Below are 19,972 nucleotides of genomic sequence, written 5' to 3' on the forward strand. Positions count from 1 at the left end.
CACCTTTTTCAGACGAAGAAAGTGTTTTGATTAAATCTACTAACCAGCTCTACACTGAGCTTGTCTGATTGAAATTGCTACTAGAATGCTTTGAGATACGCCTCGATACTCAGAACACAGTCAGTGTAGAATCATCCAGACCCATTTAGAAATCATGGGTGCAAAATCCTGCATAACTGATATGTTGAGTCATTCTTCGACACTAGCGGAGGCACAGAAGTGGAAACTGAGCTTCAACCTCCTCTTCCTTAAAATCTGGAAGAGCTTGGATCAGAACTTAATGACTCAGACCTGTTTCTATTTATAACCCTAGTTAAGTTTTGGTTGTGCTTTGACTGGAATCTACATGGCCACTTTCGTATGTAAAGCAAGATTGTTTTACTCACTCTAAAATACTTGAAGAAAACTAGTGCAGTGTGGTTTAATTTGACCTAAAATACATAAATGGGGTATTGATTCAGTGTGAGGAGGATGTGACGTGAGAAGAGGAAATAAATTGTGTCTGTAATTGTGTTGCCTTTATTATATTGATAGTACTGTTTGTCACCTCAGATTGAGGCCGTGCATTTTAGATTTAAACTGTACAGTGTTGCAAATCAACATGTGTTACTGAATAAGCTTGTACAATATATTATTGATATGTCTTTCTTTGTGTAGTAATACTATTGACTCTTGGTATTGTAAGAGCTGCATTCACACATAAGTCCCTATACTATATCTTTGCTCAGTACTATCCTCTCATGATCAGCTTGAGAGTAGAACATTCCCTTCACCGCAGTGGTGACCCACTGCGACTTACAATGCATGATGTTTCAATTACAGCTTTAGAGCAGATACCAATTCTGCCAATGAGGACTAAAGCAACCTTATCCAAACAGGTCACAGAATTAGCAACTGTAGTCACTGAAACACTGAGCAGCCAAGCAAATTCTGTTCTTGTTTGTGGCAGAGAAAATGGGGGACAAATAACTAAGTGTAAAAAATAGTACAGGGACAATGGTGAAGGTGAGCAGTAGCCTGGTTACATCTTGCATGTGCAATTCTGTTTTCAAATGCTAAGTATAAACGCTGTATTTATTAGTTCTATGTGCCAATCCAAGATATACATTCAGTGTTTCATGAGGACACCAGCATTCTTCCATGTTACTGTGTTTATTGCAGCCAGAAAGAACTACATGGCAACCTCTTCTTCTTGTGTTTGATCAAAGTATTTTCTCTGTGTTGTTGATCTAAACCCAAATAAAAGTGTAAAATGTGGCTATGCTGTATCTGAGAGAGTTTTTTTTATTATTGGCCTCAAAGTTCAGTGTGAACAAAAAGAAGGCACATCTGTCAGATCATCTCTGAGCCAGGCTCATGATGAGAATGACTATATTTCCTGCTAGCTCTCTTCTGGTTCTCTTTCTGAATTTTCATTGATAAGACACCTTCTATTAAATGTATAATACATAACAAAATAATTGAAATCTCATGTCAGACCCTCTTGACATAAGCAGAGTCATATATTAGCCAACGTTAGTATCTACATGGAAACATGCTTGCTACCATTCCTTTATCTGATTGTTACCAAGGTGGATCCAGCTGTCACTAATCCTACACATGTACTTTTTTCTCGCCCCTATAAAAAAATCAGCATTTGTTGCCCTTCAATTTTTTTGTCTGTCTTTTATATGTGTCCTTATCCCCAAACAATGGAGATATTTAATTGTGGCATAATAAGTGCATGCAGTTGGACATAAATCTTGGATTTTCAAGCCTCTCCTCACCTTCTTCAGAAAACCCCACTCTTACACTGGGTGACTTGCTGGATACAAAACAGACATTCTGAGCATCCTGAATACTTTTCATTATGGATAGGGAGAGGGAAGGGGGCTATTAAAGACAAACAATGCTTGTGAAGTAGTGCTGCCAAAGTGAGATTGTGAATTCTCCTTTATATGAGCCTGTAGCTATTTTCTATTTGCCAGATCATGGGCCAAATCCTGATCTCGTCCATGTATTTTTACTGTTTTTACTCAGACAACCTTATTATGTCAGTGAGCTAAATCAGGACATCTTTGGACCTGTGTAGAATGAATGCAAAATGGGTGTAAAATGCAATCAAATTGGAATGGCAGCCTTTTACACCCGATTTGCAGACACTTTCCTCATGTGTAAATGACTATACAATGAGCATTGCAATGCAGAATCAGGATCATTAGCCTGGTCTTACTCAAATAAGTCTCATTTGAAATACTGGCAATTTTTGCTGGAGTAAGAGTTTCAGGATTTGGCCACTGATCAGAACTGAGCCAAGAGTGTGGCAAGATAGCTAAAAGCTCATTTACACTCACCAGGCGTTAGATTTTTTTTCCACAATCTGCTCAGGTTTAGTGCACCAGCTCTGAAGAATTCGACATTTCTCAGTGTTTAGCTACCAAAGTGATAGGGAATTTAGATGCGCTATAGCTAGATTAGATACATGCATTTAACCTGCTTTCATTGAACTCTTCCCTATTTTGTTACCTGACTGGAGATGAATTGAAGGAATGATAGAGGACGCTTAAGAATGCATGTCAGTACTCTCAGGAGTTGAGATCTATGCAGAGAAGACAGTGGTTTTATAGTGCTCTGCTCTACAAAACTAAGCACTGTAAACCTGAGTCTCTTTCATGCGAACGGCCCCTTTACAACTCACTGGCAATGTGAAGATGCCTTAAAGAACGTGAAAATTTAGTTGCTTGTCAGAGCAGTGTGTAAGCAGGGCATAAGAATCAGACCATATCAGAGCAGTGAAGGAAAGACTGTGATCACCTTTTGGGACAAATGTGGAAGGAATTGCGACACCACTTTAAAAAGGCTACAAAAGGAAAAATAACAAGCTCATAAAATAAATATGTGAGATTACGTGTACTGGTTGTTTAATTTTATAGCAGAAAGGCTGGGTATTAGGGAGGGTCTAGTTGAAATGCTGTAGTGAAGCAGAGCAAGCCAAAGTAGCTTTAGGGATAATAACGTATCTTGAACCTATTAAAACGCTTCATTCAGGGTTAGAACAGAGCAACTTGTTTTGTGACTTTTTTAGCATTGTCACATGATAGATGAAGGGTGATCATCTTTCTCTGACATTTTATTATATTTTCTGAAAAACTGTCCTAATTTCAGTTGCACTTAAAGCTGCTTGGACCAATTTCCTTCTCCACCTGACAATAATGGATGGGTCCCACTCAGTGCTCCATTTGCCAGGAAAGCAAAACAAAATGGCTGACATGCCATCAGATTTTTCCTGCCCGCAGATTTGCTTTAAAGCTGAGCTGACTTGAGCTATCTTGATTTGACTTTCTGCAACCAATAAGTGCTTCAGTGAATTAATCTAACACCTTAGATAAAGTGTTTAATAGTTCATTTCTTCAGCAACCCTTTACATTTCAGATTGATGATAAAATATGCCATAGTCATATATAATCTCTCTATATTATAGCTATGTATGGGATCTACATATGATGAGATGATTCATCTGCCTGGAATGTTAAAATCAATGGTTATAGCCTATTTAGGAAGGTTCAAGCAGGTAAAAGGGGTGGGTGGGGAGTGGCACTCTACATCAAAAATGGCATAACCTGTTTCCAAGTCACTGATGACTCAGAAGAAAATGATTTTGTATGCTTATGGATCAATGGCCTAACAGATAAAGCACTAGCTGGTGTCTCCTACAGATGACTAAATCATACTAGGGAACAAGGTGAGCACCTCCTTACCTATCTATACTGCGCAGGAATAAAAAAACTGTGTGATCATGGATGTCTTCAGTTTGAGTGATATATGCTGCCACGGCTAAAACAGCCTTGTAATTTCTAACCACTACGGCTGACAATATCCCAATTCAAAAAGTGTTGCAGAGGGAATTCTATATAAGAGCTTGACCTAACAGATAAAGAGGAACTGATCACAGAACTGAAAGTTAATGGTAGCTTAAATACAAGTGATCATGACTTGATCACATTTATAATGTGCAAACAAAATAAAGTCCAGACCCGTAATATATACACTTGGTGCTTTTATAGGGCCAATTTCACAAAGCTGAAAACAATTGCAAACCAAATCATCTGGGAGGAAGAATTTAATCAGATAACTGTGAATGCTAATTGGAAATCTTTTAAGAACATCTGGATGCCCAAAAAGCGATAATCCCAGAATTGCACAATTAAGGAAGAAGGCTGTGAGAATTAACAAACAACAACAACCTGGTTTAGAGGGAAAGTGAAGGCAGTTGTAAAAAATATATATATATACAAACACACACAAAATGAAAGAAAGGGGAAGTTGATAGTAATCAATATAAATCAGAAGTTAGAAATTGTAGAAAATTGATAAGGGAAGCCAAGAGACACAAGGATAAATCTATGGCCAGCAGAGATTAGGAAAATAAGGTTATGTCTATACTGCTATGCAACCACAGGGTTAGTGAGACTTAAGTCAGATGACTCATGTTAAAGAACCTGGGGCTTGAGCATAAACACTGATTCTTAACTTTATGTTAAGAATTTTCTAACCCAGGCTTGAACATGGGACTCTGGTGTCCACCCTGCAGTACTAAGACTCAACTCAAACCAACCATATCTCAGAATTTTTGCTCTAAACTGGGGACTTATCAGTTGGATGTGACAGAGGATGGGAAAGACCTGGATATATTGGTTGATCACAGGATGAATATGAGCTGTAATGAGATATGGCTGTGAAAAAGGCTAATACAGTCTTACCATGTATCAGGTGAAGTACTTCCAGTAGAGGCAGGGAAGTATTAGTACCATTATACAAGACATTGGTGATCCAAGGAATAGAAAACCTACCTTATAAGAAGAGACTCAAAATGCTTGACTTTTTTTAGCCTAACCAAAAGAAGGCTGAAGGGAGTTATGATTGCGTTCTATAAATACATCAGAGGGCTAAATACCAGGAAAGGAGAGGAGTTATTTAAATTAAGTGCCAATGTGGACACAAGACCAAATAGATATAAACTGGCCATCAACAAGTTTAGGCTTGAAATTAGGCAAAGGTTTCTAACCATCAGAGGAGTGAAGGTCTGGAACAGCCTTCCAAGGGGAGCAGTGGGGGATAAAAAACCTAACTGGCTTCAAGACTGAGCTTGATAAGTTTATGGAGGGGATGGTATGATGAATCATAGAATATCAGGGTTGGAAGGGACCTCAGGAGATCATCTTGTCCAACCCCCTGCTCAAAGCAGGACCAATACTCAATTTTTGCCCCAGATCCCTAAATGGCCCCCTCAAGGATTGAACTCACAACCCTGTGTTTAGCAGGCCAATGCTCAAACCACTGAGCTATCCCTCCCCCCTATGAGACTGCCTACAATGGCATGTGGCCCATCACTGACTGCCAGTAGCAAAAGTCACCAATGGCCGGAGACAGGACACTGGATGGGGAGGGCGCTGAGTCACTACAGAGAATTCTTTCCCGGGTATCTGCCTGGTGGGTCTTGCCTACACACTTAGGGTCTAACTGATCATCATATTTGGGGTCAGGAAGGAATTTTCCCCTGCGTCAGATTTGCAAAGGCCCTGGGAGGTTTTCGCATTCCTCTGTAGCATGGTGATGGACCACTTGCAGGTTTAAAACAGTGTAAATGGTGAATTCTCGGTAACTTGAAGTCTTGAAGTGGTTAGGGACTATTTAGAAAAGCTGGATGTGCACAAGTCCATGGGGCCGGACGAGTTGCATCCGAGAGTGCTGAAGGAATTGGCGGCTGTGATTGCAGAGCCATTGGCCATTATCTTTGAAAACTCGTGGCGAACCGGGGAAGTCCCGGATGACTGGAAAAAGGCTAATGTAGTGCCAATCTTTAAAAAAGGGAAGAAGGAGGATCCTGGGAACTACAGGCCAGTCAGCCTCACCTCAGTCCCTGGAAAAATCATGGAGAAGGTCCTCAAAGAATCAATCCTGAAGCACTTGCATGAGAGGAAGGTGATCAGGAACAGCCAGCATGGATTCACCAAGGGAAGGTCATGCCTGACTAATCTAATCGCCTTTTATGATGAGATTACTGGTTCTGTGGATGAAGGGAAAGCAGTGGATGTATTGTTTCTTGACTTTAGCAAAGCTTTTGACACGGTCTCCCACAGTATTCTTGTCAGCAAGTTAAGGAAGTATGGGCTGGATGAATGCACTATAAGGTGGGTAGAAAGCTGGCTAGATTGTCGGGCTCAACGGGTAGTGATCAATGGCTCCATGTCTAGTTGGCAGCCGGTGTCAAGTGGAGTGCCCCAAGGGTCGGTCCTGGGGCCGGTTTTGTTCAATATCTTCATAAATGATCTGGAGGATGGTGTGGATTGCACTCTCAGCAAATTTGCGGATGATACTAAACTGGGAGGAGTGGTAGATACGCTGGAGGGGAGGGATAGGATACAGAAGGACCTAGACAAATTGGAGGATTGGGCCAAAAGAAATCACAATAAGGATAAGTGCAGGGTCCTGCACTTAGGACGGAAGAACCCAATGCACCGCTACAGACTAGGGACCGAATGGCTAGGCAGCAGTTCTGCGGAAAAGGACCTAGGGGTGACAGTGGACGAGAAGCTGGATATGAGTCAGCAGTGTGCCCTTGTTGCCAAGAAGGCCAATGGCATTTTGGGATGTATAAGTAGGGGCATAGCGAGCAGATCGAGGGACGTGATCGTTCCCCTCTATTCGACATTGGTGAGGCCTCATCTGGAGTACTGTTTCCAGTTTTGGGCCCCACACTACAAGAAGGATGTGGATAAATTGGAGCGAGTCCAGCGAAGGGCAACAAAAATGATTAGGGGTCTGGAACACATGACTTATGAGGAGAGGCTGAGGGAGCTGGGATTGTTTAGCCTGCAGAAGAGAAGAATGAGGGGGGATTTGATAGCTGCTTTCAACTACCTGAAAGGGGGTTCCGAAGAGGATGGCTCTAGACTGTTCTCAATGGTAGCAGATGACAGAACGAGGAGTAATGGTCTCAAGTTGCAGTGGGGGAGGTTTAGATTGGATATTAGGAAAAACTTTTTCACTAAGAGGGTGGTGAAACACTGGAATGCGTTACCTAGGGAGGTGGTAGAATCTCCTTCCTTAGAGGTTTTTAAGGTCAGGCTTGACAAAGCCCTGGCTGGGATGATTTAACTGGGAACTGGTCCTGCTTCGATCAGGGGGTTGGACTAGATGACCTTCAGGGGTCCCTTCCAACCCTGATATTCTATGATTCTATAAACCATGGTTTGAGGACTTCAGTAACTCAGCCAGAGGTTTGGGGGTCTATTTCAGGAGTGAGTGGGTGAGGGTCTATGGCCTGCAATGTGCAGGCATTCTAGATGATCACGATGGTCCCTTCTGACCTTAGTCTATGAGTCTAAGACTCCCTAGTACGCTCCTGAAATGTGGCCACTCTAGCACTTTGACCATGGTACTTTTGAATGTGGGAAAACTGTATTGCCCACCCTCCACATTACAGGGAGTTTGAACAGCCTGCCAAGCAATATGAAGGAAAGTTATCTTGCCTGCACTTTGTCAGGAACTGGGCAGAGCTTCCATGGGGCACTGGTGGACATTTTAGCAGCATTTTCTGACCCCCAACAAAGGCACCTGTCGGAGCTTCAGCTGGAGGAGGCAGAGTACCCTGACATGGCAGACTCCTACTGGCTGATGCTACTCAGTACACTCAGAATAGCTGCTGCTGCTTCCTACATAGTAGACTGGTGCTTCTGGTGCAGGGCCACAAGCACAGGCTGGTGGGAACACATCACCGTGCAGACCTGGGATGCCCAGCAGTATATCCACAACTTTCTCATGAAGAAAGCTACATTTCTGGAGCTTTGTGTGCAGCATGTCCTGACCCTACAGTGTAAAGACACACACATGAGGCCACCTTTGCCAGTCCAGAAGCAGGTTGCTATAGCTGTCTAGAAGCTGGTTACCCCAGACTACAACAGGTCCCTTGCCAAACAATTCAGTGTTGGAAAGTTAACTGTGGGCTAATTGGTAGCAGAGGTTGCCTAGGCGATCAGCTGTGTGGTTGAACACACGGTGGCAGGCATAAAAGATATTCCTAAGGTAATTGTTGGCTTTGAGAGAATGGGGTTTCCAAACTGCACCAAGTCCATTGATGGAGACCCATGTGCCCACAGTCTGCCATGCTCAAGGAGCACACGAGTACATAAACCACAAGGGGTACTACTCCGTTGGTGTGCAGGCCCTTGTGGACCACAGAGGTTGATTTATGAATGTCAATGTGGGCTGCACTAGGAAAGTTCATGATGCTAGTGCTTTTTTGCTGATTGGGAATCTACATTCATGGACAGGCTGGGACACTATTCCCAAATCCCAACAAATGACATTGTCATAAGTGGACTTACTGGCTCCACCATTTTTCTGGGGGCTCTCGCATACCTCCTTTTGCCTTGACTTCTGAAACCATACCCAGATTTCAGAGGCCCTGAACCCAGATGGTTCAATTACACTGTCAGCAGGTGCAGCATGGTTGTTGAATGTGCTTTTTTGGCAGATTGAAATCCCATTGGAGATGCCTACAGACCCATTTGAATGCCAGTGTCATCAATGCTGTCCACAACGCTGGGGCTGCTGTGCTCTCCACAATCTTTGTGGTGCCAGAGGAGAGCCATTTCTCCCTGAATGGATCTATGACAGTGAGAGGCCACTGAATCAGTACACTCAGCCAGCTAGTGCACCTAGCACAGCTGAGGCGGGCTGCACCTGGGCAACAGAAGTCAGGGATACTTTGTGATCCCACATTATGGACTTGCATGGCCCAATGGAAGAGGGGGAATAGTACATCTGTGAATGTGCTTGTGGGGGGATGGGGCTAATTCATTTTAGGGGTCAGTGCTTGGAGAGGAGGGAGGGCTTAATTACATGCCAATTGAGTCAACTGGAGATTCTTGGGATAGAGAGGACAAAAGACGTTGGCCCATGGGATTATAGGATAACTTTTGGCAGACTCCCAGGACATGAATCAAGTGAGTTTGCATCTACACTACAAAATAATAAAGCTTGAACCCCGGGTCATGACTTGATACGGGCTCAGACCCTCCATCCCTGCAGGGTTTTAGGACCATAGGTCTGAGCTCAAGCCTGGAGAGATATATGTGTAGCCAGAAGGCAGTCTGGTCTCAAGCTCGAGTCTGAGCCCGAGCATACATTGCATGTTTACATACCCTCAGAAGGAATATACTAGGAACAAAAAGAATCCCAAGACTGGTATTGACCATTACTAGATGGAAATGGTAGAATTATCTATAATAATGCAGAAAAAGCAGAAATGTTCAATGAATATTTCTGTTCTGTATTTGGGAGAAAAAACGATGATACAGTCTTTTCATATGTTGATGATAACACTCTTTCCATTCCACTAGTATCTCTGGAGAATGTTAAACAGAAATGACTAAAGTTAGACATTTTTAAATCAGCAGATAACTTGCACTCGAGAGTTTTGAAAGAGCTGGCTGAGGAGCCCATGTGACCATTAATGTTGATTTTCAATAACTCTTGGAGCACTTCTGAAGTTCCAGAAGATGAGAAGGACACTAACGTGCTAATTTTTAAAAAGGGTAAACAGGACAACCCAGGTAATTGCAGGCTTGTAAGCCTGACATCAATCTGGGGCAAGATAATGGAATGGCTGATATGGGACTCAATTAATAAATAATTAAAAGAGGGTAATGTAATAAATGCAAATCAACATGGGTTTATGGAAAATAGAGCCTGTCAAGCTAACTTGATATCTTTTTTTTTATGAGATTGCAAATCTAGTTGATAAAAATAATAGTGTTGACATAATATTTTTAAAGTTCTGTAGGGCCTTTGACTTGACAACACAGGATATTTTCATTAAAAACTAGAACAATATAAAATGAACATGGCACACATTAAATGGATTAAAAACTGGCTGACTGATAGGTCTCAAAACATAACTATAAACAGGGAATCATGATCAAACAGGTCTGTTTTCAGTGGGGTCCTGCAGGGATCAGTTCTTGGCCCTACGCTCTTTAACATTTTTATCAACGACCTGGAACAAAACATAAAATCATCACTGATAAAATTTGCAGATGACACAAAAATTGGGGGAGTGGTAAATAATGAAGAGGACAGGTCACTGATCCAGAATGATCTAGATCACTCGGTAAACTGGGTGCAAGTAAACCAGTGTATTCATTTTAATATGCCTAAATGTAAATGTATACATCTAGGAACAAACAACATAGGTCATACTTACAGTATTATGGGCTCTATCCTGGAAAGCAGTGACTCTGAAAAAGATTTTGGGGTCTAGGTGAATAATCAGCTGAACATAAGCTTCTAGTCAATACTGTAAGCAAAATAGCTAAATGTGATCTGGAGGAGAGAGGTTATTTTACCTCTGTAATTGGCACTGGTGTGACCACTGCCACAATAGTGGGTTCAGTTCTGGTTCCTACAGTTCAAGAAGGATATTGATAAGCTGGAGAGGGTTGAGAGAAAAGCCATGAGAATGTTTTCTAATCCTTAGTCATTCTTATAGTGATGGACTCATGGAGCTCTATCTATTTAGCTTAACAAAGAGAAGGTTAAGGAGTGATTTGATTACAGAGTATGAGTACCAGTATGGGGAACAAATATTTAACAATGGGCTCTTCAATCTAGCAGAAAAGGAAGAACACAATCCAATGGCTGGAAGTTAGACAAAGTCAGACTGGAAATAAAGTGCAAATTTTAAATGGTGAGAGTAATTAACCATTGGAACAATTTACCAAGTGTCGTGGTGGATTCTCCATCACTAACCATTTTTAAATCAAGATTGGATGTTTCAGTAAAACTAAAACTTCCCCAAAATAATTCCTGGAGATAACTGTGGCCTGTACTATATAAGCAGTCAGACTAGGTGATCACAATGGTCTCTTCTGGCCTTCAAATCGGTCTATATACACCTATACCACAGTGTACATATACATACACAGTTTTTTTGCCTTTTAAAAATTCCATCACAGTTTGGGTGATGATAGGATTACTGGGAGTTCAGTCTCAAGCTGCGTTATCACCAGCTGATATTGACAATGTGGAAAATTGCCAAGAATAGTTCTGGAGGCATTCTGAGGGATTCTGAACTGGTCTTTGGTGAGGAAACAAATCTAGTTGTAGTTGCTGTTCCAACAGGCAGAATGAAAAACGCCTCTGTCTTTCACATCAAAAAGAAGGTGTGTGTCTTTGTTTGAGGACTAGTGCACAAGTCCCTCACCTGCATTGTCATTACTACTATAACCCCATGTTGTATAGTGGCTATTGAAATTATCAACATATATCGCCAAGTGATAGCAGTTAACATATATTAACCGCTGAATACAGACTGGCTTTTTCCCCATTAGGCATTCTCTGTTATCTTGTCAATTCTTATGGAGATGGTGAAGGTTCCAGAGTTATTCCTGGCTTCTATCATGTCATAGTCCTTGATTCCTTGCTTGGAGTATGTGGCAAGGCCACGTTTCAGATAATGGAGGGAGGTGACAAGCCTGTAACCAGCAATATGACAGTGCAATTCTTGGAAGTCATCTTTAATGCGGGTTTCTTGCAGGGCAATGACATCAATCATAATGTCTCACATGATGTGAGCTAGGTAGTCATTTCTAGCTCAGGACATGCCTTTGACAGCCAATTGGCAAATTCCTAGAGCTAGGCCTACAGTTTTCTTAAAGTGGCTCTGCAGGGAATCATTTTTTGCAGAGTGTCAGAGGGGTGGCTGTGTTAGTCTGGATTTTTTGCAGAGTAACTCTTCCCATTGCTGTTTGATCCACGACTTCTCTGAGTGACCTTTGGATGCCAATTTTATGACATTGGTTGTGCCTTAGCACATAACAGGGCAGACCACAAGAAAGTTGTCATCACCTGCCTCATTTACACATTATAGACATTTAAACTTGTTATTAGTGATGCCTAAAGTAATAATGAGGTGATGAACATGGTGCATTAGGTCCAAACTCAATATTCACTGGGATTCATGAAACTTCAGAATAGACTTTACAGAAAACATTATTAGAGAGAAAGCCCAAGATTGATTTTTCCCCACAATCATTTTGAATGGAAATACTATCATTTCCTGAGTCCAGCCTATAGGAGAGATAAACAGCCCCAGAAATTAGTGTCCAACAGGCAGATGATAAATTATGTCACTATGAAACATGGCAAATGTCTCCATGACTCACTTTGTCCTTGTACCTGAAGCACAAATGAATTATGAAGCTGTTCACAATATGGGGACTTTCTGTACACCACCAGGCAAAGGTCTTTCTATTTCTACCTCACATTTCCTGAAGTTTTCTGTCAGCAATACACAGAAATTCTCACATTAAAATGAAATACAAAATACAAAGGATTAATGATACTTCTCAATTTATGACAAGGTTTTATTTAATACCTTGTTTATGCATAATATGGTCCAATTTATGCTGATTCTTTTCTGCTTCTCTTAATTTATGATGTCATGTTTTTATGAGGCAGCACTGCAGGAAATCTGAAAACAAGCACTTCTTGTTGGTTTGACTATAAGCCAAAAAGGTATGAGCAGATTTTTCTGCCACTGCTTTTAAATGAGTTGGTCTTGTATTACTGTTGGAGACCCCAGGGCATGGCCATAAGTCGAGGGGATGGAAGGCCATAAGGGTCGAGGAGGTCTCCCTGCTGAAGGCCTAGGGCCTTCTTCTCAACTCCCCTTAATAGAATGCAAGCCTGGCTGGTTTGAGTAAGCTCTTTTGCTCTTAAAACAATGTTGCAGTTGTAGATAATGCCTTATAGTGTAAGGTTTGCTGACGCCAAGTTAAAGATAATAGGAGAGACAGCTACAAGGCCAGACAGAATGTGCTGGTTGTTTAAGCTGCTAGGAATGCTTGTTAGAGGTTGCAGGAAATAAATATTGTTGTAACCCATATAAGGAAGGCAGAGTATTTCTGTAAAGTTTTGATTGGTTAATGTGTAGTGCAGTAGCATTAACGAATATCAAAAAGTGTGTGTAATGACCTGCTCTGGTGTGCAGGATTTTGAGATTCTATTCTCCCTGTACCTTGTTTGCAGCTGCAAATAAATTTTTCTGCTTGTTCACCCCATTGTGATTATTAAGTGACGCACACTGGGTAACGAACCCCTGCTGTTGTTTTGCCTCTGGGCACTGGGTGCCGGCAACATTACTAGTGTGATCATCTTTTAAACTGGCAACTGGCAGTCGCTTTTTCTCTCCCTCTTTAGCCTCTTCAGATACGTTTTTTTTTTAATTCTTCTTCATGATGAAAGTATCTGATTGCAGCTGCTAGAGCTGCAATTATTGGTGATACTAAGTATAGAGTTTAAAATAATTTCCTTGCAGTATCTTTAGGCATAGTATTACAGTATTAGGATTTTATTGGTAAAGGTCAATTTTATCATACACACACAGATAAACTGAAGGAAAAAACATTTTCATCAATAATAATAATAAAAATTTACAGATAAGTAAAGTAAGAAAAAAGCTGCTTGAAAGCTTATTAGAGAATGCTTTAAGGCTGTTTTGTATATTTTGACATGTGATTGTAACCCTTCTGCCAGGCAGAGTTGACAACAACAAGGGTCGGGTTCAGTACATAGGGGTTCCCTTTCAACAATACAATACAAAACTGGCTCGAGCCCCCACCCAATGACCTGTGAAAATTATACACGCACCCCTGGGTGCCTCAAAGAGCCAATACTTCCTCTCTCGCAAGCACAGAGTCTCGGTGAAGCAATTAATCTTTAATAACAGGAGATAAACAACTTAGCATTAAATTGGGAAAACACCGCAACTAGGGTTCATTAACACAAACCATGAACCAGAAGGCCTACCCCCAAGTAGATTGGGCCATGTCCTTTCCCTTTGGTTCTTGAGTCCAGCAACCCAAAAGTCACCCCACTCACAGTTTCTGTCCTTGGTCAGTGCAGCCCCAGAGTTCAGAAGTTCAGCTGAAGAGTTTACCTCCCAGCCTGGATGGAAGGGGGGGAGGGGAGGTATGGGGGCACCTTACATGCTCTGCTGCTCGGGTTGACAGCCGATTGCCATGCCTCTCTGGGGGGTTCTGCTGCAGTCTTCACCACCAGCTGCGCCTCTCCGCCAGACATCCCACTGGCTGTGCCTCTCCACTAGCTGTCCTGCTAGCTGCATCTCTCTGCCATTTGCCCAGGCCTCTCTGCTAGCTGTCCTGCCCAGCTGGCTTCACCTCTCCACTAGCCATTCTTCTAGCCCCCCACCACTTAATACAGCCCTCAGTGATTTCAGCTGTTAGTAGGGGAGCTTCAGTGCTGGCGTACCTGGATAGTCCTCTTGCATCAGAACCACTAGCCCAAAGTAGGTCTAATGCTTAGACCTAGGTATCAGTGAGTTCAGCTCTGTAGCATGTAACAAGACTCCTAATGTAATCAAAATTAGCTCTGTTGTTACACAGTGGACAGAGATAGGGTCAAGGTTGTATTTGGGGCCCTCAGAAGACACCCCACATACAAATACCTATCCCCAGCCTCTCTCAATTCACTGGGCTTTGGAACCCATGTCCCTTGCCTAGCAAGTGCTGCTTAGTTGAGAGTGAGTCCCTCAGTCATAAAATGCCAAGTACAGTTCTACTGTCCTTGATTCACATAACCAGGATAACAACATTTTATTACTCCTGCCCCAATAACAAAGGAACTAGGGATCCCACAGCAGCCAAAGTGACCATTTGGGCAAGCAGTCCCATCATGATAGGCAGGGTGGGTGTGCCCATGCAAACGAGATCAGCCCCTGAAGTCCATTTCCACAGCTCCCCACCAGATGCCTCGGGAGAGCTCATTCTGACTCTGCTTACATGATGTTGACAATTTATGTTTTAACAGCTATACAGCTTTAACTTTTTGAATCTCAATGTCTACTGTTATTAAATAATTATTTTCTGACTATTGTCTACCACTCATAATTTCCCATACTTGTGGGAAAAAATAGATAAAAATAGAAATAAAAAGCTTAAAACCTATAACTTAGCACAATTATGAAAATTTAAATTGATAAAAATAAACCTCAATATTATCCATAGAAATTATATTTTTTTAAAAATTGAATTCTGCTGAGCCTAAGTATCTTTAATGAAATCTTGACTCTTGAATGAACTACATTTAGTGAACAGCAGCATTCAGTTCTCAAGACAGAATCTCTAACTAAGCAAAAGAATTACTTGTATTCATAAAATGATACTTTTATAATGATGTTTTTGCTGAACCCAAAATATACAGTAATCCTAGCTACAAAATACCAGACAAAAACCAACTACCCTTATCTTCTGTACTGAAGCCAACTAAGAAAATTAATATCAGGCAAAAAAACCCCTAGACACTATGCAGTCTTCCTGACAGTTCCAATGAGCTGGCCAGGCATTAAACTTCAGGATACATTGCATGGGACACGAGGAACTCTGAGAACCTCAGACTTGGGCTGCACTAAGCCCTGTCACTACAGCACACACATAGACACTACTACGGCAGGCACATTCATAATCTAACCCACTTCAGATGAGTAACCCACAGGAGGGGGCCAGAGGGTCAGGAAAACTCCAGGATGTTCCCGTTCAGGAACAGATGGTCAAACACCGAGCAGGGTTAAGTGTTACACAGCGAGAGCTGGGGTGAGGCCTGTCACCCTCAGAAACCCTCACCCTCTACTGACTCTTCCAGTTACCCTCAGCAACGTGGAGCAAGTCTGATCTGAGTGGATGGCTCCGACCGCTGTCCTGCTCTATCTGTGACCCTCCCACCTGGCAGCACAGCTCCTAAGGGATCACTGGACACTCAGAAGCTGCCCTAAGAGGCACTCATTGATAGTGTATACACTTCCACATATATACAACTGTGCCATAACTGGTTCCCCTGACATGGCCCTAAATCAAGGTGCTTATTGCCCATGGAAACTCCCCAGCTTATATGTGGATATCTGTGGGATGGGGTGGGTTCAGCATGGAATTGAGGTTGAGCAGCATCCTAGAACTTGCTGCTTTAAAATGAATCCAGCGCGTTACTTTCATTTCTGTGCACAAACATGTGACACTCCATGTTCTTTCTGACATCAGGCTGGATCGACACAACCTTGGCAAAAAATCAGCATAAAAAAAGGGTCAGAAAGAGATATCACCATACCAAAACCTTGGATGTGGTTTTGGCCACACTACCCATTATAACCCAGTCAGGGGACAAGTGCGCCATAACGGTTTCCCCTGCCATGGCCCTAAATCAAGGTCTTTATGGCCTATGGTAACTCCCCAGGAGGAAGTTAACATTCTCGCAAAGAGTAGGGAGAGCTCTGGTATCCTGGCCAGGCCTTCCTCCCTTAGTAAGCTAGGTTCCAATGTGCAATGCTGTGTGGGAACTATTGCGAAGTCCGGGATGCAGCTCCTTTGCCAACACAGTCTCTGCCCTGCCATTATCTAACTCATGGCTTTGTAAGGTACTTTGGGGACCTTGAATAGGAAACAGATTTTAGAGTGGTAACCGTGTTAGTCTGTGTCAAAAAAAAGAACGAGGAGTACTTGTGGCACCTTAGAGACTAATATATTTATAATGGCAACATCCATTTTTTCATGTTTTCTCTCTCTATATATCTTCCTACTGTATTTTCCACTGCATGCATCAGATGAAGTGGATTTTAGCCCACAAAAGCTTATGCCCTAATAAATTTGTTAGTCTCTAAGGTGCCACAAGTTCTCCTGTTCTTTTTGTTGAACAGGAAAGGTGCTTTTCTACAAAGTCTGTTCTATTAAAACAGCCATGGAGAGAATACCTGCCGTTAAGCTCCAGAAAAAGTAAGTAGACGGGATACAGCCACAGTGAAGAATTCTTATTGATTGTTGCTAGAATGAGAGCTACATTTTCGGTAATTAAACCAGAGCTAAAGAAAGGGGCCATTTGTTAATGCCTTTCCCAAGGAGGGAACATTCTTGTTGTCTGTGGACACTCATGGTAAAAAAAGAGGTGGGGAGAAAGGCACTAGACGTTGAAGGTCTATAGATTGTAGCGCTCTCAGATGTGCCTCTTTATATGCACTTTCATTTGAATACTTGGAGAGTAGTAGGAGAGAGGAGTGAAAAGACCTTGCAAAGGTGGCCCAGTGAGTGGTTGTATGCCCAGGGCCCTGCACTGTTAGGAGTTCCTTAGGTCAATTTACACTCCTTCCATAATCCTATGACCTCTGCATCCCCCTGGCCCTTTGGAACCCCACTGTAAAAGATGAACTTGGGAGTCCAGCACCTGCAGGGGCAAGCACTCCAGTGCAACTCCCCTGTCCAGGCCCTGCCCAGAGGGTTGACAAACACCCTGATTTCCTTCCCGGTTGACAAAACCACCCTATGGTTTCCCCTAATTGGAAGCAGCTCCAACCTGCCTAGCTGCTCTCACCTTCACTCTGAAATGTAAGCTAGGTTCCAATGTGCAATGTTCCCTTACTGTTCCCTTCAGTATAAATGTAGCCTCTCTTCTCTTCTTGCAAAAAGAGTTGATTCTCCATAAAGCAGGATAAAATGCTTGAGCTCTATATTTCCACCCCCATCTCTTTACATCTGTATCTGAGTTCCCAGGTCAGCACAGCTCTGGAGATCAGGAAGTGGTCTGAGTCCCCTGTAACGTGCCTATAGTGAGCTTGTTCTTCTTTAAATTTGCAGATACTGTTGTGTTTTCTTTTATGATAATTTATAAAACTTTTATAAAGGTTAAGTATTAATCTTAAGAGCAATAACTGCAAACAGTGGCTCTGTTAACACCATGCGTGTTTGCTAGTCTCAGGGAAAAGCTGCTGCACACAGTTGTTAAGTAAAGTGTGTGACTGAAAAGAAGTGTAGTGGCTCAGGTTAGTACCCTGAGAAGTGTTATTGCACAAAGCAAATACTAAAGCAATGTAAAGAGTAGTATTTTAGTTACAAGGGACGTCTGGTAGCAGTTTACATTTTAAGGAAGTGTATTTTTAACAGGGTAAATGCACTCACTGCAGCTGGTACAAACACAGTAGTGATCTGGATAATGCTGAAAAAATTGAATTTGTAGATGAACTAAATTGCCTAATGAGACCCTACCCTGATTTGTGAGTGCAACACTGTAGAGTACTTAAGTCTGTCTGAGACACGGGTTTGACTCTGTAGTGATAATGTTGTACAAGATTTACATGGGCCGTTGAAGAAAAGACGGAAAGTCAAACATTTTAGAAGACCACTGGACCTTTTATTGGATGGTCTGATGCCTGTATGTAAGAAGTATTACAGATAAAAACTAAGTTAAAAGAACAGTATTAAGATTTCAAAGTCAAGCCCTCAAAAGTTAGGAATTGTCAGAAATAAGGCTGCCTATGCAACCTAAATTTTGTCCCTTTCCATTATGGTACAGTCCTTAATTACTGACCACAGGCTAATTTTTCCACAGGACCCCTGCCCCAATCAGTGCACTCTCAGGAAACATTTTTATGAGACACCTTCGTGTCATGACCTCATGGTGAATAATTACTGAGCTAGAACAGGCTAGTGGAGTGAACCACCCTCCACAATGTTCCTCCACCCACAAAATACTTGTAAGGAGGGAGAATTCCTGGAGGACTATTTATTCTGCAGTGCATCTGGGAAATTCAGCTTTTGGACATAGTTCTGATACTATAGGCTATCAGTTGTTCTTCAGGGCCTTGCAGTTTGTATGGCATCCATGGGGCTTGCCTGGAACTCCTCCCGTTCTGCTGGATATTGAGCAGAGAGCAGGTGGCTAATTAAAGGAATGCTTCTCATGCTGTTTGATACATATGGTGAGGCTCAACAAATGCACTTGGGATCCTCCATCCTTCCAAACACCCAGAAAGGGAGTGGGAAGGAGAGAGAGACAAGAGAGCCATCCCTTAAATTTACAAAACCAGCCTGGAAACCTGGTGAAGGGAGGAGATAAAGTCAAATGGAGTTGCACAGAGCCACAAAGTAATCAGAGTGACTTCCTGGCATTGTGTTGTAGTGTTGGCCTTCACTTATTACATCAACGGGTGATGACATTTGGTCACAATAATGCAACCCCATGTCAAGATACCAATCCTTGATTATTGTGGTTTCCAGAGACTCCATTCAAGGACACTTTTCAAGGTTAGTACTTAACTACCATATAAAAATAGTGGGTTAATTGCAAGTAAATCTGTGTAGCAAGAGATCTGTAGGGATTTTTTACAAAATTCTGAGACATAATAATGAGTAGGCTCTCTACCTGTGCATACTCCAATTGCCCCGGGTTAGCCATGCAATTCCTTGGAGGCTTCCAAATCATTAGCCAGTTAAAACAACATAGCCCTGTATTCCAGGGGTTCTCAATTAAATCTGAGCACTCAGAGAATCTAACACTAAAACTCATTTATCACAGAGCTGAAGGTTAAAAAAGAAAAAGAGAACTGGGTGAATTAAGCCTCTACTAAAACTAGTGAGCACTGAGAAAAAAATGTGATTCTTAATCCTATATAGATCTTAACTATTTGATTAGTAAAAATAAACTCAAGATCTTATTATCTGTATATATATTTTGCTTACGCATGTTCACCAGACCATGTACATGTGCGGTGATCATCTACTTATACTGATATGAAGGGACTCTTATTAAACGAAATAACATATCATCCCTTTTGTGCATCTGGATAGGATGTGGCTTCTGAAGAACTGCTCAGGCAAAGGGGCCAGGTGCAGAAGTTAGTTCTGGCCCACTGGGCACTCCTGTTAAGGGGGCACAAAGGTGCTAAATATGCTCTTCCCTGATGTTCATCTCTCCCTCTGACTGATATGGGACAAACTCTGACCCTATGCTAACTGAAAATTAAAAGTCGAAAGTTAACCTAGTGCCGTGCTGAGCTGCTATTAAAACATCCCCTTAATCTTACCACATAAATGCAGGGCTGGCAGGTAAACTTTGGATAAAGATGGCTGTAAATCCTGCTCTGTCTGCAGCC

The sequence above is a fragment of the Caretta caretta genome, chromosome 2, assembly GCF_965140235.1.
Source record: "Caretta caretta isolate rCarCar2 chromosome 2, rCarCar1.hap1, whole genome shotgun sequence".
Taxonomy (NCBI): domain Eukaryota; kingdom Metazoa; phylum Chordata; order Testudines; family Cheloniidae; genus Caretta; species Caretta caretta.